General features: G+C 38.9%; 1 pseudogene across 1 annotated transcript; it reads right to left on the reverse strand.

The window, feature by feature from the left end:
• Positions 1-242: 242 nt before the first annotated feature.
• On the reverse strand, positions 243-1,337 carry LOC147641734 (putative indole-3-acetic acid-amido synthetase GH3.1 pseudogene; annotated as a pseudogene). Its single transcript, XR_015268861.1, has 3 exons — positions 1,004-1,337; positions 809-910; positions 243-701 (listed from the first exon to the last, which is right to left on the reverse strand). The product of XR_015268861.1 is annotated as a putative indole-3-acetic acid-amido synthetase GH3.1 pseudogene (transcript).
• Between the last annotated feature and the right edge of the window lie 13,198 nt (positions 1,338-14,535).

Below are 14,535 nucleotides of genomic sequence, written 5' to 3' on the forward strand. Positions count from 1 at the left end.
TTTGGTGGGTTTGCTATAAATATAAATTTTAAATTGCTAACCTATCCAAAAATTTAAATTTAAAATAAACTTTTTATGTTTTATGCATTTAAATTTGAAAAAATAAAAAAATTTAAATTTTCTTTGTCTTTTAATGACTATTGATTTAGAATTTTTGGGAACTTGTCTTTTAATGACTCTTAATATGGAATTTAGAGAGAACTTCAAAAATGCAATGAAAGTGTATTAAATATGATTGAAAGTTATTTTGAGACAATTATTTTGAATTGCAAGAGTATATTTTTGGGACCCCTACATGGACGAGATTGTGGATTGGGACCAGTGGCGTCAAGCAGTTTCAATACGGCGCTTCTGGCGGGCTCATATGCTCAGCTGGCCCCTGCTAATGTCATGACAAAGCTGAGCCCAATGATCCTATAGGAAGCGGATGGCCCGGAGGAAGCCCCATCCAAAGACGGCGCCCATCCTCAGCACCTCCGCCCGCTGTAGTAGCCCGCCCAGCATCTGGCAGTACATGCTCTGGTAAGGATCCGGGCATAGGACAGTCTCGTTCGGGCGCGTGTACACGTTGTAAGGATCGTAGGGACGCTCTGTGAAAGCTGGTGAGAACGGGGCGAGCCACCAAGCCCCCCGGGGTCATTACCTCCAACTTGATGAAGTAGAAGTACATGCCTTTCCCCTTATCCACGTCCGGAACATACCTGAGACAATTGCGCGTGAATTAGATACTGATTCATGAACTGTATGTATGTTACAATACGGTAGAAAATTTGTATATTAGGTTAACTTGAACTGAGCAGGTCCTTACTGGTTCATGATGGGCATCAGAAAGCTGTAGAGGAGGCAACGCCTTTCAACTTCTTCATGTAACGTAGGCATCAACTTGCGTTCTCCCGCAGAGGTCAGAGAGCTGCATGCAAGGCGCAACGTCAATTAATTAGTGTTTCTGGTCGTAGCTTCAAAACAAGTAATTACAACAAAAGACTCAGTTTAAGCTCCGCACCTGGTGAGGAACTCGGACACCGGGTAGGCTGAGAGTATAGGTGAAGTGTCTCCCGTTGGCTATCCGTTGAATCTGGGGCTGAAGATCCTCGTGCGTGATTACAGGTAGCAGCGCCTTGAAGCTCTCACGATCAGTCCTTTCGTTGAGGCCAAACTTTTGAAGGTATTCTGTGAGCGCGTTCCACTTGAGTATGGCGGAAAGGGTCTCCAGTTGCACACGTTCTGCGTGAAGGGAGAGCCTCTCGATGAGGTCCAGAGACTCCTGATCTTTGTTGGGCTGAATGAACTTCATCACGGTGGAGGAAGTGTCAGCTGGTAGGAGGCCAGATTGGGCAAGGTCATAGTAGCGAGCCATGTTCTATTTTGGCGATTGGAAGAAGGCCGGAATTCTGGTACAAGTACTGTTAAGATTATGGCTGTTGGGTGCAGTGATTTGTAGAAATCATGATCTCTCTCTCATCTCTCTGAGATAGATCCGCAAAGAAACACAGACGAGGACGTTGAGATTGCATTATGTGAATGAGGCGGTTACATAGATTATATAAAGGCTTCCTACCTTTTCATATCATGCCTTTTGAGGCGTTCACACACACAAGCATTATCTTCCACACTCCCCCATAATGTGAGTACCCATAATGTGAGTAGTGTGTGAAGCTCTTTATTCCTACTACATGAAAAAGAGATTCTAAACTCAAAAGAGATGCACCCTGTTGTCCGCTAAAGGTTTATGGTGCCTTAGATAGTCCTAAGCTATATGCTATAAAGATTGAGTACAATATGCTATGGAAATCTACCTTAGATCGAGTAGGCTTCTTATCAAATAGAATTGAATAACCTCAGACTTCACTTTTACACATGCCTTGGCATTCGAGCTTGGATTTACTTCATGTCGTTTCATTTATCGAGCTTGATCACTATTTCTCCCCCTCAAAGGAGATAAATGAGACGACATGAAATACAGGTTCGGTGAGGTATTGTCGATGACAGTCATGGGGTGATTAGAAGAAGTATAGATGTCATCCATGTAGAGGCTAAGGGTGAAAAAGAGATAGGGTGCGAAGAACATGGCGGGATAGCCCATGACACAGTCGATGACGAAGCTATGTTGAAAAAGGTGAGGGGCACCATAGTATGGAAAAAGTTATGGGCTCCCCAAGGATGGAGGAAGGAGAGGTTGGTGGTCGCCCAAATGAAGATTTGTAGCTATTTGCGGAAGGGCACCATGTGAAGAGGAAAGAAATTGGGCGAATGGGGTATAACCCAAATGGAAATTGAAGATGTGAGAATTGATATGAGCACTCAACTGGAGTTGTTGGATATGGATGCCTGAATTACGGTATGAACTAGCTAGGTTTGAGGTGGTGGAATTGAGAATATGAACGCCGCCACCTGGATTGAATGTGTGGAGAGGCTGAGGACTTCGAATAACATGCACCAAGGGAAAAACTAGAGTCTTTGGCTGGAGCAAGACATGATTGACGGATTTGTGTCGAGGATTGAAGTGACAACCCGTGGCTTCCCATATTCAGAAGGTAGGAATTCTCTAGTGAAATTGTACAGGCGAAGATGTCCCCAATTACTGCATTGGAAGTGTTGCAATGAAAATTGCCGCCATCAAGACGATTGTCTGCTCCTTTCGTGGTTTTGATGTTATGCATGTCGACGTTTTTTGCTTTAACGTTGGCTTCTTGGCTAGTTTTGGTGGGGCCACGTGCTTTTCCTTCTGGCAAAAATCGCTCAGAGGATGCATGCATGGTCGCATCTTGGCAAATTTCTGAAGATCATGTAGAAGATCCGTCAGCAACTTGATGTTGAAGTGGCTCAGAGGATGCACCACCTACATCCTGGCTTTCTGTGATGGTGTGATGGCCATTTGGGATTCGCTTAGAGAGTGTTTTGACACCTTGGCTTCTTTTGTTGGGCTTAGAGGACGCAACTCCATCTTGGCCTTCATCGTTGCCTGTGTAGAACCCTTTGAAGAGAGAGAAAATCTTTGCTACTGTTTCTTCATCAATTTGAGGCACTGGTCTCTGAAACATACCCATATTTTATTCCATGGTCTATGCACAAAATTTCTCAAAACTTACCGAGAAATCACATCATACTTCAAAAAATGAAGAGATTTTCAATGAACCATAATCGTCTACTATCCAAAGTAACAATAATATTCGTCAATACAAAATCTCAAAATCAGAGAGAGAATCACCAATAAAAAGGTCTAGCCAATAGGGCCTTTCTACGACACCCGTCCACCTAACCACCATGCTGAACGTCGCGGCTATCCAGGGTATGCCTCTTCTAAATCTCGTCTACTTTGGGTTCTACCAAATGGCTCCCAGAGGGCATAAAACATGTTCTCTGTCCAATGTTCCTTGTCTAAGGACGACCGACGCCTGAATCTCAAAATCTCTCTCTCTCTCTCTCTCTCTCTCTCGTGCATAGAAATCACCTCAAGGCTCTGGAAGAAGCCAAAAAAATAGCCCACGAGAATTAGTAGATTATCATGCACGAAAACATTAAAGATAGAAATCCCTTCTAAAAACATGATCTCGAACCAAATTAGAGAAGATACGTTTTTTTTCAACATTGAAAAAAGTGGTGTCGGATTCATTTCGCGAACACCGGCCACCCCATGCCGAATCTCTCAATTATCTGAGCACGAAATTTGTTCTTCGTGTGATGAACTTACTTTCTTTAATACGTCTCGTTGACAAATAAAGTTCTCTACACTCTCACGCGAGGCCATTATTTTACTGAAAACTAAGGGTTAATTTGGTATCCTGGCCCTGTTTTAGGCTCTCATTGCGGTTATATTTACTATGTAAAACCCCATATGAGTTTCCTTTAGGCTAAACTACTTACTGTGACCCTCTTATACATTATCAAACATGGTTAAGTATGAAATAGATATCGCTTACACAAAACAAGCATAAAAAGTCCCAAAATTGACATATCTAAAATTACTAAATTTATGATCAAACTTAATCTTTTATGTTCTCTAATTATTTTTTACTTTTCAATATTAAATATAGATGCTAAAAATTACCGAGTCGAATGAACCCAAAAATACGTACATATGAGTACGTTACAGTCTCCCAAGATACTTTTGGGCGATTAATCCATTGACTCGTAGATACCATGTAGAGTTTATGATCTCTCTCTCATCTCTCTCAAATAGATCCACAAAGACACACATATGAGGACGTTGAGATTGCATTATGTGAATGAGGAGGTTACATAGATTATACAAAGGCTTCCTACCTTATCATTTCATTCCTTTTGAGGCGTTGACACACGAGCATTATCTTCCACATGATGAAGACGCCCTAGATTACCTTAGTATGTGGCAATCTAGAGCTAGAGCTAGAGAGAAGATGCAGCTGGTATTTATAGCGAAGGGCTCGAGATAAACCATGAGAGCGCCACCCTGGTTTGGATAGTTGCAGGGGCGAGAGGTCGTTATCTGTGTGTGTGTAGGTTGTAAGGCAGGCAGCCGGCAATAAGGGGCGGAGAGAACTCACCCTGATGCTCCGACAACGCCTACGTCTCAATGTCGGCTTGTCGATTGACAATTGGAAATGGCCAATCAGTATTGAAGCCATCGACGACTCTAACATATCAATCAGTCCTTTTATTTATGGGCTGGTTAATAACCTCAGGACTTAATTACGGCGTTGAACTTCAAGCTCCAGAGAGAATCCATCCCACGAGCGCTTGCAGTTTTTTCGCCCACCCCGCCCGGCCGCCCTATTTCTTCAATATGCCGTCGTTGAAAAAAAAATGCATCATCAAGGGGGGCCGGCCATAAACGTTAAGAACCGTTTGCCCCTTTTTTTTTTTCCATATATATTTCCACGTACAAGAAATCCCAAAGCTTTAAATTTGAATTGACACCTTCTGTTTTTTTTTTTAACTTTTGCTTCTTTTTTTTTCCTCCTTTGGGGGGGGCTGATGACTAAGTCACACGGGGTTGGAGTATTGGGATCAATGGCTGAAAAAGTCGGTGTTGACATCTAGCATCGTGCGCCGTTAGATCTGTGCCGCTGCCACCAAAGTAAACTCGGACCACAAGTAAACTCAGACCAGGAACACCGGTCACTGGGTAGTGAACAATGGGAACACAATCACCGTGAACTAAAGTAAACTCGGACCAGGAGTAAACTCAGACCACTAGTAAACTCGGACCACCATAATTGTCATTACGACGCACGCGAGTAAAATTTGGTCTTTAATGGGAGATATTCTGACAGTGAACTCAGACCAGAAGTAAACTTAGAACCAAAGTAAACTCGGTTTCGAAGTAAACTCGGTCTATTACCTACTATCAATTTTTAACACAATCCATAGAGTGCATTTTCCTTACATTTTCTGCATCACTTCTCCATCCATATTGAGATTTCTTCTATCTTTCTCTGAAATTTGTAAGTATATTCTTCAGTTATATATATTATCCTCTACAATAGATAGGAAGTGATATGTATTGTGTTCTTGAAATGAAGCTGTATACAATCTTAATCAGTTTATGTTCTTTGAAGGATGGAGTCGTTGAACCAACACAACAACACAAAGCAACTATAGACGCGCTTGATAGACGCGCAAAATAGCAAGCGCGTCTATAGGCATTGCTTGAATAGAGAAATTACGGATGCGTCTAATAGCACATGTATTTGCGCGTGTATTGACGCGTCTATTAGGGCGTCTACACTGAGAATCTAACACTACGTCTAATAGCACGTTTATTTACGCGTGTATTAGCGCGTCTATTTACGCGTGTATTAGGGCGTCTATTAGTGCGTCTACACTGAGAATTAGACGCGTATTTAGACGCAAAACAGAGAGTACAAAAAGTGAGATTTTGGAAAGGCTGGTAAATGTACATCACTGCTTTCCAAAAATTGCACATAATTTTAACAAAAACATCAATGCTTTTTTACAAACCCACATATACAAAAAATAAGTGAGGTGAGGAGAACGAGACAATATGTAAAATAGTTTAGCCAATATCAATGATGGGCTACGGTTCAATCTCATCCTCAATGAGATCAACCCTTGCCAAACTATCTACTTCAAAATCCAAACAAGTGTTTAGATCTACAAATACATTCAACCCACTACTACTTGTGCTACTCATGTGCTCATCGAAATCAGCATCACCAATGGTAGGCTCGTCCTCACGGGTAATGGCCTCAATATCTGTATCTCCTATCTCATGATCATCCTCCTCTCTCGTATCACGGTCATCATCACCTCCATGGCCATGATCATCCTCCATACGCTCCATATTCGTAAATGTACTATACATCACTTTGGAACATGGCATAATAGGTATGACATGCCACCATCTGTTATTATCCACCATTGGTTTTGATAGACAACCTAATTCAAACACAAATACAATCATGTTATTTTCCTTGCATCGAAGGTATCAAATATTTAAAAGTGAGAACTTTTATATGTGTGTACAGTACCTGTTCATATTGTTGCGGTAGTACTAGTGTGTCCTTCTTACTTTGCCAAAACTTTGTGGAGTCAATAGTTACAAAGCCACTTGCATGGCATTTGATTGTTGCATTAGGGCCTCTTTCCACCACGTCCTTAAACCACTTTACATCCAAAACATACACAAAGAAGCGTCGAAAGTCAAGCTTAATAATATCTTGGATTATGCCACAATAATCATCCACCATGGCTCCATTGGCTCCCTCAAAGCTAGCAATGATGCTGCAATCTTGTGTGTTTCTCTTATCATCAATCCGTTGTGTTCGAAAATGCTTGCCCTGACACCATATAGCATTGAACATAGTGCACTACACCAAGACAAAATCAATTAAATAAGCAATCTAAATTATTGAAAGCTCCTAACTTATGCATAACATTCTATATACCGACCTTGCTCATGCATCCCCTAGCATATTCCCATTCTTCCATTGTGATATGCATCCCCTCGTCTTTCTCTGCTTTCTCCATTTTGTCAAGTAGCCAATCCACATGAATATCCTTTGGAAGTGCTCTTAGATACTGAGGGTATGGCACACGAGATCCGTGGTGTGTAAAGAGGGCCCTTTCTTCTTGTCTTCTTGCCTTCGCATCCTCGTATCTTGTCACCCATCTTTTCATCACATCACTATTAAGCACGCAATAGAGGTTGATATTATTAAGCAACTCCGTGTCTATTACTTTGTTGCGTCCTTTCCCTTGAGGCACAATAGAGGTCACCCTTAGGTCTTCATCATCTCTCCATAGTCGTGGGAGAGAGCTATTCACATCAACAAGAAACTTAGAAATATATGCAAGTGACTCTTGTATCAACCAACCCTTGGCCATGCTACCTTCGGGTCTTGCATTTTGTCTCATGAAACCCTTCAAGGTCTTCATGAAGCGGATGAAGAACAACCATCTTGCATGTATAGTACCACATATAGCAATCTCATCCACCAAATGCACTATGAGATGTAGTTGGCTTGTGAGAATAAAACGTGGAAATGTCTCCTCCACTAAACAAACCGCCTCCACTGACATAACTCGAGCATTCTCAAGCGTGGTGGGATCTATTTCCTTTGAGCTCACATACCTAGAAATGAAAAAGTACACCATATTAGCAATATGAACACCTTGCATGAGCATTAATACGCATCACATTTTGTATCATGTAAAGTACCTCACAAGCTCGCCCATCTTGTAAATACAATCTTTCACGTCCTTCGATGCACTACGAGAAATGCTAGTAGGTAGTATGAACTAAACACACGAGGAATGGTTGATTAGTTGCTTCTAATTCACTCACAAATTTGAAAAGAAAAAGATATTATGCACATAAAATACTTACTTGGAGCATCTTGTGCCAATCATGAGATTTCAAGCCATATAATTGCTCTACACCTCTTTTCTTGCTCTTTGTAAAGGCCCCCTTCAAACACCTCATGCATCCAGTGGGAGTACAAATTGTAGTAATAGCACGCTTCACCGCGACCATCCCTAGCTTTGATAACCTCCACGGTGCACGAGGTAAAAAAAACACGGCCATTTGGTCTCTCTTGTGGCCAAGCTTCACGCATCCTCCCTGTAAGATTCCTCCCCCAAACCCTCCTTTTGATGTCTAGTATCTTCTTCTATAATCAATCCCTCTTCAGAAATATAAAAGACTTGTTTCTAACTGTTTTAACCTAGAGAGAGAGAAAATATTCTAGAGAGAGAATATTCAGATTTTTAATATTTTTGGTTAGAAAATTATCTCATCTTATTAAAATAAGTTCCCCTGAAACAGAAATTCAAAAAGAACTTTCCAATGTGCAATTGGAATTAATTGGAAATGTGTATAAAGGACCTTAGTCTAAGGGTCTAGATTTTCAGAAATTTTTGGATTATGGTCTAATTAAGGTTCCTATGGGACAATAGCATCAATCCATGTGTAGGGAGGAGATAAATCCAATTTGTAAAAGAAGATACCCAAAAATGAGTAAATGCTCACATAAGATGAAGAGTTGAAAATGTACAAGGTTTATTAGTAAAAAAATTATGAGCAATATTAAAAGTATGACATATGTAAGGAAGGGGAGTTCTTTAAAGGAGGTGCATATTTCACATAAGATGAAGAGTTGAAAATGTACAAGGTTTATTAGTAAAAAATTATGAGCAATATTAAAAGTATGACATATGTAAGGAAGGGGAGTTCTTTAAAGGAGGTGCATATTTCACATAAGATGAAGAGTTGAAAATGTACAAGGTTTATTAGTAAAAAATTATGAGCAATATTAAAAGTATGACATATGTAAGGAAGGGGAGTTCTTTAAAGGAGGTGCATATTTCACATAAGATGAAGAGTTGAAAATGTACAAGGTTTATTAGTAAAAAACTATGAGCAATATTAAAAATATGACATATGTAAGGAAGGGGAGTTCTTTAAAGGAGGTGCATATTTCACATGCTTGAATGAGTTTTAAACTCATAAAAATTGAGATATTTCATCTCTCCTCTCTCCTCATTCAAGTCTAGTTCCAAAAAATTAGCTTAACTGACCTAAAAATGGTTAAAAATTGACCAAACTGATTTGGAAAATTCTAGAATCAGTTTGTTTGGTTAGGAGCTCAATTTTTTCTATAAATAGAAGCCTCCCCCTTGTTGAAAAATATATAGTGTTTATGCATCGTTACTCTACTCCACCTAAGCCAAGAACTGTGAATTCATTTAATAATTCACTAGTTTTTGGAGCTTCCCTCTTTCTTCAATCCCCATTAGTGGCTCCATCAACATACTTAACCAATTGATTGGTTGGGGGCCTCTACCGTGAACAAAGAATCAAGCAATTTGTAAGGTAATTAGTGAATATTGCTTTTTTCTATAATTTCTCAATGTTTCTCTCTTCTCAACCCCTCTCAAGCTTGAGAAGCTTAATTGGTATGGTTTTTTAAATGCTATTGAAGTTAATTGGTGAATAGTAGTGAAGAGTTACATAATTTAATAAATGCTATTGAAGTTAATTTCTATTTATGTTTAAATTCTAATGGTTTTTATGTAATTTCTCTCTCTCACTCAAGAAATGGTCATACTCATGACCCATTCTCAATCCAAAAGAAGCTTTTCATAAAGCTTTTCCTTAATCCAAGATTAAGCTATGCTTGAGGCCAAATTAATGGTTTTTTTTTCTATGCTTTTAGTTTATGCATATTGATGATTCAATCCATTATGGATTAATGATCCAATTAGAGATCATTTTAATTATTTCCTTAATGATAAGCTTTATCCCGTAGAAAAATTGAGATTTATCAGTCATAGCAGCGGAGCTATGGCAAAAATTTTATAAAAATTATGCATAAAATAATTTCATTCAAAGCATAAAAAGAGGACTTCCTACCATATTCTAGAAATTATCATCCTAGACTAATTGAAAGAATTTCATCATAATCATGGAGAAATTGAATTTCTATATTATGCATAAAGAATAAGTTTTTATATCAAAAGTGTTACTTTTATCATTTTATTTACTTGCATAGAAGTATGCATAATGGATAAATTTTTATATCAAAAGTGTTACTTTTATCATTTTTATTTACATGCATAGAAGTATGCATAATGGATAAATTTTTATATCAAAAGTGTTACTTTTATCATTTTTATTTACATGCATAGAAGTATGCATAATGGATAAATTTTTATATCAAAAGTGTTACTTTTATCATTTTTATTTACATGCATAGAAGTATGCATAATGGATAAATTTTTATATCAAAAGTGTTACTTTTATCATTTTTATTTTCATGCATAGAAGTATGCATAATGGATAAATTTTTATATCAAAAGTGTTACTTTTAGCATAATTGAATTTCATGCATAGAGGTATGCATAAGAGATGAATATTTTATTATAAAAGTGTTACTTTTACAATAATTAAAATTCATGCATAGAGGTATGCATAAGAGATGAATATTTTATTATAAAAGTGTTACTTTTAGCATAATTGAATTTCATGCATAGAGGTATGCATAAGAGATGATTATTTTATTATAAAAGTGTTACTTTTAGCATAATTAAATTTCATGCATAGAAGTATGCATAAAAGATATGGGAAGTGATAAGATATGATAAGATGCATATAAGATGAGTTAAGATGTGATAAGATGTGTATGGGATGAGATAAGAAGTGTATGAGATGAGATAAGATGTATATGGGTTGTGATAGGGTGAGAATGGAAGATTAGATATGAAGGCATATGGGGTTATATGAATGGGAATGTGAAAATGGATGTATGTATGTGGATGTGTGGATGTGGAGATTGGAGTGTGGATGTATGCATGTGAAAATGGATGTATGCATGAAGATGTATATGCATAGATGTGAATGTGGATGTAGACGTGGTTGTATAGAAGTGAATGTGGAATGTGGATATGGATGTATGTATGTATGTGGATGTAGATGTGGATGTATAGATGTGAATGGGAATATAGATGTGGATATAGATGTGAATGTGAATGTAGATGTGGATGTATGTGAATGTGGATGTAGATGTGGTTGTATAGATGTGAACGTGGAACGTGGATGTGGATGTATGTATGTATGTGGATGTAGATGTGTATGTATAGATGTGAATGGGAATGTGGATGTGGATATATGTGAATGTGGATGTAGATGTGGATGTATAGATGTGAATGTGGAATGTGGATGTGGATGTATATATGTATATGGATGTAGATGTGGATGTATAGATGTGAATGTGGAATGTGGATGTGGATGTATGTATGTATGTGGATGTAGATGTGGATGTATAGATGTGAATGGGAATGTGGATGTGGATGTATGTATGTATGTGGATATGGATGTATGAATGAGGACGTGATAGTGGATGTATGCATGAGGATGTGGATGTATGAATGAGGACGTGATAGTGGATGTATGCATGTGGATGTAGATGTGGATGTATAGAGGTGAATGGGAATGTGGATGTGGATGTATGTATGTGGATATGGATGTATGAATGAGGACGTGATAGTGGATGTATGCATGTGGATGTGGATGTATGAATGAGGACGTGATAGTGGATGTATGCATGTGGATGTGGATGTATGGATGTGGATATGGATGTGTATGTATGAATGTGGATATGGGATGTGGATGTATAAATGAGGATGTGAAAATGGAGGTAAGCATGTAGATGTGGATGTATGGATGTGAATGTGGATGTGATATGTGATGTGAAGGAATATGAAGTGAAGAGATGGAAAATGATGTGATTGGATGAGTACACATATAAATGGAATGAGGAATAAGTAATGTGGATTATATGAGGGATAATGTGGAAAAATTAGAGTTAATATAGAAATTGTATTTGTAAACTGTTTGTAAATGCTGTTTGTAAATGGCTGTTTTATGTCAAGAATGCTGGGAAAGCATTTTGACCGACTTGTGATTAAGGTCGTGGAGACCTAACTGATAAAGTTGCAACTGCTGACGGAGAGTCAATGGAGGACGTCTCGCGTAGCAAGGTCGGCCGAGGTCTTGACCAGCCTCGGTTCGATTAAAATGGTGAGCTTCCGGTACGGTGGATGAGGGACCAAGGAAGCGGCCTATGAGTGAAGCGCTAGGTCACCTGCGAAGGATCCTAGAGGGTGCTGACCATACGGTGCTCGGGCTCTGGGTCGCCTAGGATACCCACGCGTGCGTCGAGGAAGATATTGGAACAAGGAGTATGAGTTGTTTTGTGAAACCGGGCATGGATCTGGTTGATTGACCTTGCTGGTCTTCAATGGATGAGTCCATGGCTCTTTATATGGATCTGTTGGTTGATCTTGCTGATCTTCAACGAGAGTCCATCTTGATTTTTATAAGTGATTATATTGCCGAGTATTATGGGCTAGGAACTATTGAAAAGGCCCCTGTGTGGACAGGTGGTGAGCGTTCTAGTTGCCAATGATGCCATAGATACTCTGATGAAGGAATGATGGAAAATTATGAATCAACTAGATAAATTGGAAGATTGTGATCAGTGGTACTATGGTTTCATTAAAGGATTGTTTTAAAGTTAGCTGATGCTAAGAAAAAGGCAATTTTCATATTGGGTGTGTAAGTGGTGTGGCTAGTTTTATGTTTGCATGAACTTCTGGCTAGGGGGCCTTGGAACTCTTTTCCTTGGTACCCGGGACAAAACCTAACCAAATTCCAAATTGGATCCCATCACTACAGTGGTTGGGCGGTTGGCTAACCCATGGGATCGGATGGGGTTAGGCTGGACTGATGGATCCGTAAATCGAGATTTAATTTCTATTATAACGATAGATGAAGTAAATCCCGGATAGAAATTGTTCTATGGATAGGAATCAACGGCTGTGCCTCTTGATGGGGAAAAAAGCGTTGATCCCAATGATCCAAGTGCAAGTTTCTTCCTTGATTTGACCAAGTACCGTTAAAGGTGCAGTCAGATCAGTTGATCTGTAATGATCTTGACTGCGTTAGAGTAAAGAGTTATCCTGGTGGAATCGCCCATGCTTTCCGGGTAAGGGAAGTTTTTTTCGGGTTCGGTTTTGGAAAAACCAACGGATTAGTCTCTTGTCCGGATATCCGTGGACGAGGCCCCGAGTGTGGGCCCCTGCCCCGCGCATGAAGTGCTACTTCCGCTGCTAGTACCCCGAATCTGTTGCACGGTGGGAACAGGGATCTCACAGTTGGTATCAGAGCAAATTTGGTTAATGAAGATCAACTGAGAAACCAAATATGTCAAAAATTTATCAAGAAGCACAAAAAGGTTGTAATTGTGTGATATAATTCATACAATTTGATATTCAAACTGAAATTCATAATTTGGTAATTGGTTCTTCAGGTGGAAGTACCGCAATTATATAGAATCCCTGACTTGCTTGAGGCCTAGACATGATGGTATTTACCTTATAATTCCAAGGGCCGTGACTACCGTATATACCGAGAGTATAACTGCAGCTCTTTACTGACAGTATATACGAGTAAATCTAAGACTTGAAATATAAGCGTTAATGCTATCCAGAGGATGATTTCGAATGTGATTGATATGATTTTTAATTCTGTTTGAGAATTGATGAATTGATTTGGATTCTGATTGAAAAATGATGATCCCTAAAAATTGGTTGAAATGTAATAAGCTGAGCGAAACCTCAATGAGGATGCCATGGGACGAGTCCCTGTGATGATATTCATAACTGGAATGATGATAATGATTTCAGCAAATCACTATGAGATTAGTGGATTATGCTATCAGATTGCTACTATTAATACTTGACCGTTAGATCAAGTTAAGGGATGACAAATTGAGAACTTGAATGAAATTCCCGTGGAGGAATGTTCAGAAGGAAATTTTTCAGTCTAATGGACCATTATCATGTTAAAGATATGAAGGATATGATCTGAATAAATTGTTGATGAGTTCTAAGGGATATTTATCCCAGTATTCTGTTGGGTTGACCAGAATATAAGGAACCCCAGAATAAAATTGGATCTTAAGAAAAAGAGTTACCCTCTACCCTGCGAGATGAGGACATCTCGCACTTTTTTAAGTGGGGTAGAATGTAAGATTCCTCCCCAACCTTTGAGGTATACAGGAGTAAGAATCTCCCTTTTTGATCTTATAATTATTCCCTCTCAAAAATAAAAGAAAGATTCTGTTTAAAAAAGGAAGACCCTTTCCCTAGAATACTTCTCAGGAGTTCCACCTGTTTTAAGGATTCAGAACAATGAGTTCAGAAGTAAAAATCGATGTTTTAGATACCAAGGTTTTGGTCTTCATTCGAGTACGGCCCAAAAGAAGTTCTTTATCTCTTGGGAAGTATAAGAAGTTATCGCCCAGATATTGTGGACCAAAGAAGGTAGGTAACTTAGCCTACGAACCTCTTTTTATCTCCTCATCTCAAGGTTCTTAATGCTTTCTATAGAAAAATGTGCCAAACCCAAATCATAGAATGACGATAAAACTTCAGTGGCAAGATACCGTTGGCTTCTAAGTTACGCTAGCTCCTTCCTTTATATAAGTCGTAACTTTTACTTGTCGCTCACAGTAATCTTACTTCCATCGATCT

The sequence above is a fragment of the Cibotium barometz genome, chromosome 1 (genome assembly GCF_041138505.1).
Source record: "Cibotium barometz isolate CiBa-2024 chromosome 1, ASM4113850v1, whole genome shotgun sequence".
Lineage (NCBI taxonomy): Eukaryota > Viridiplantae > Streptophyta > Polypodiopsida > Cyatheales > Cibotiaceae > Cibotium > Cibotium barometz.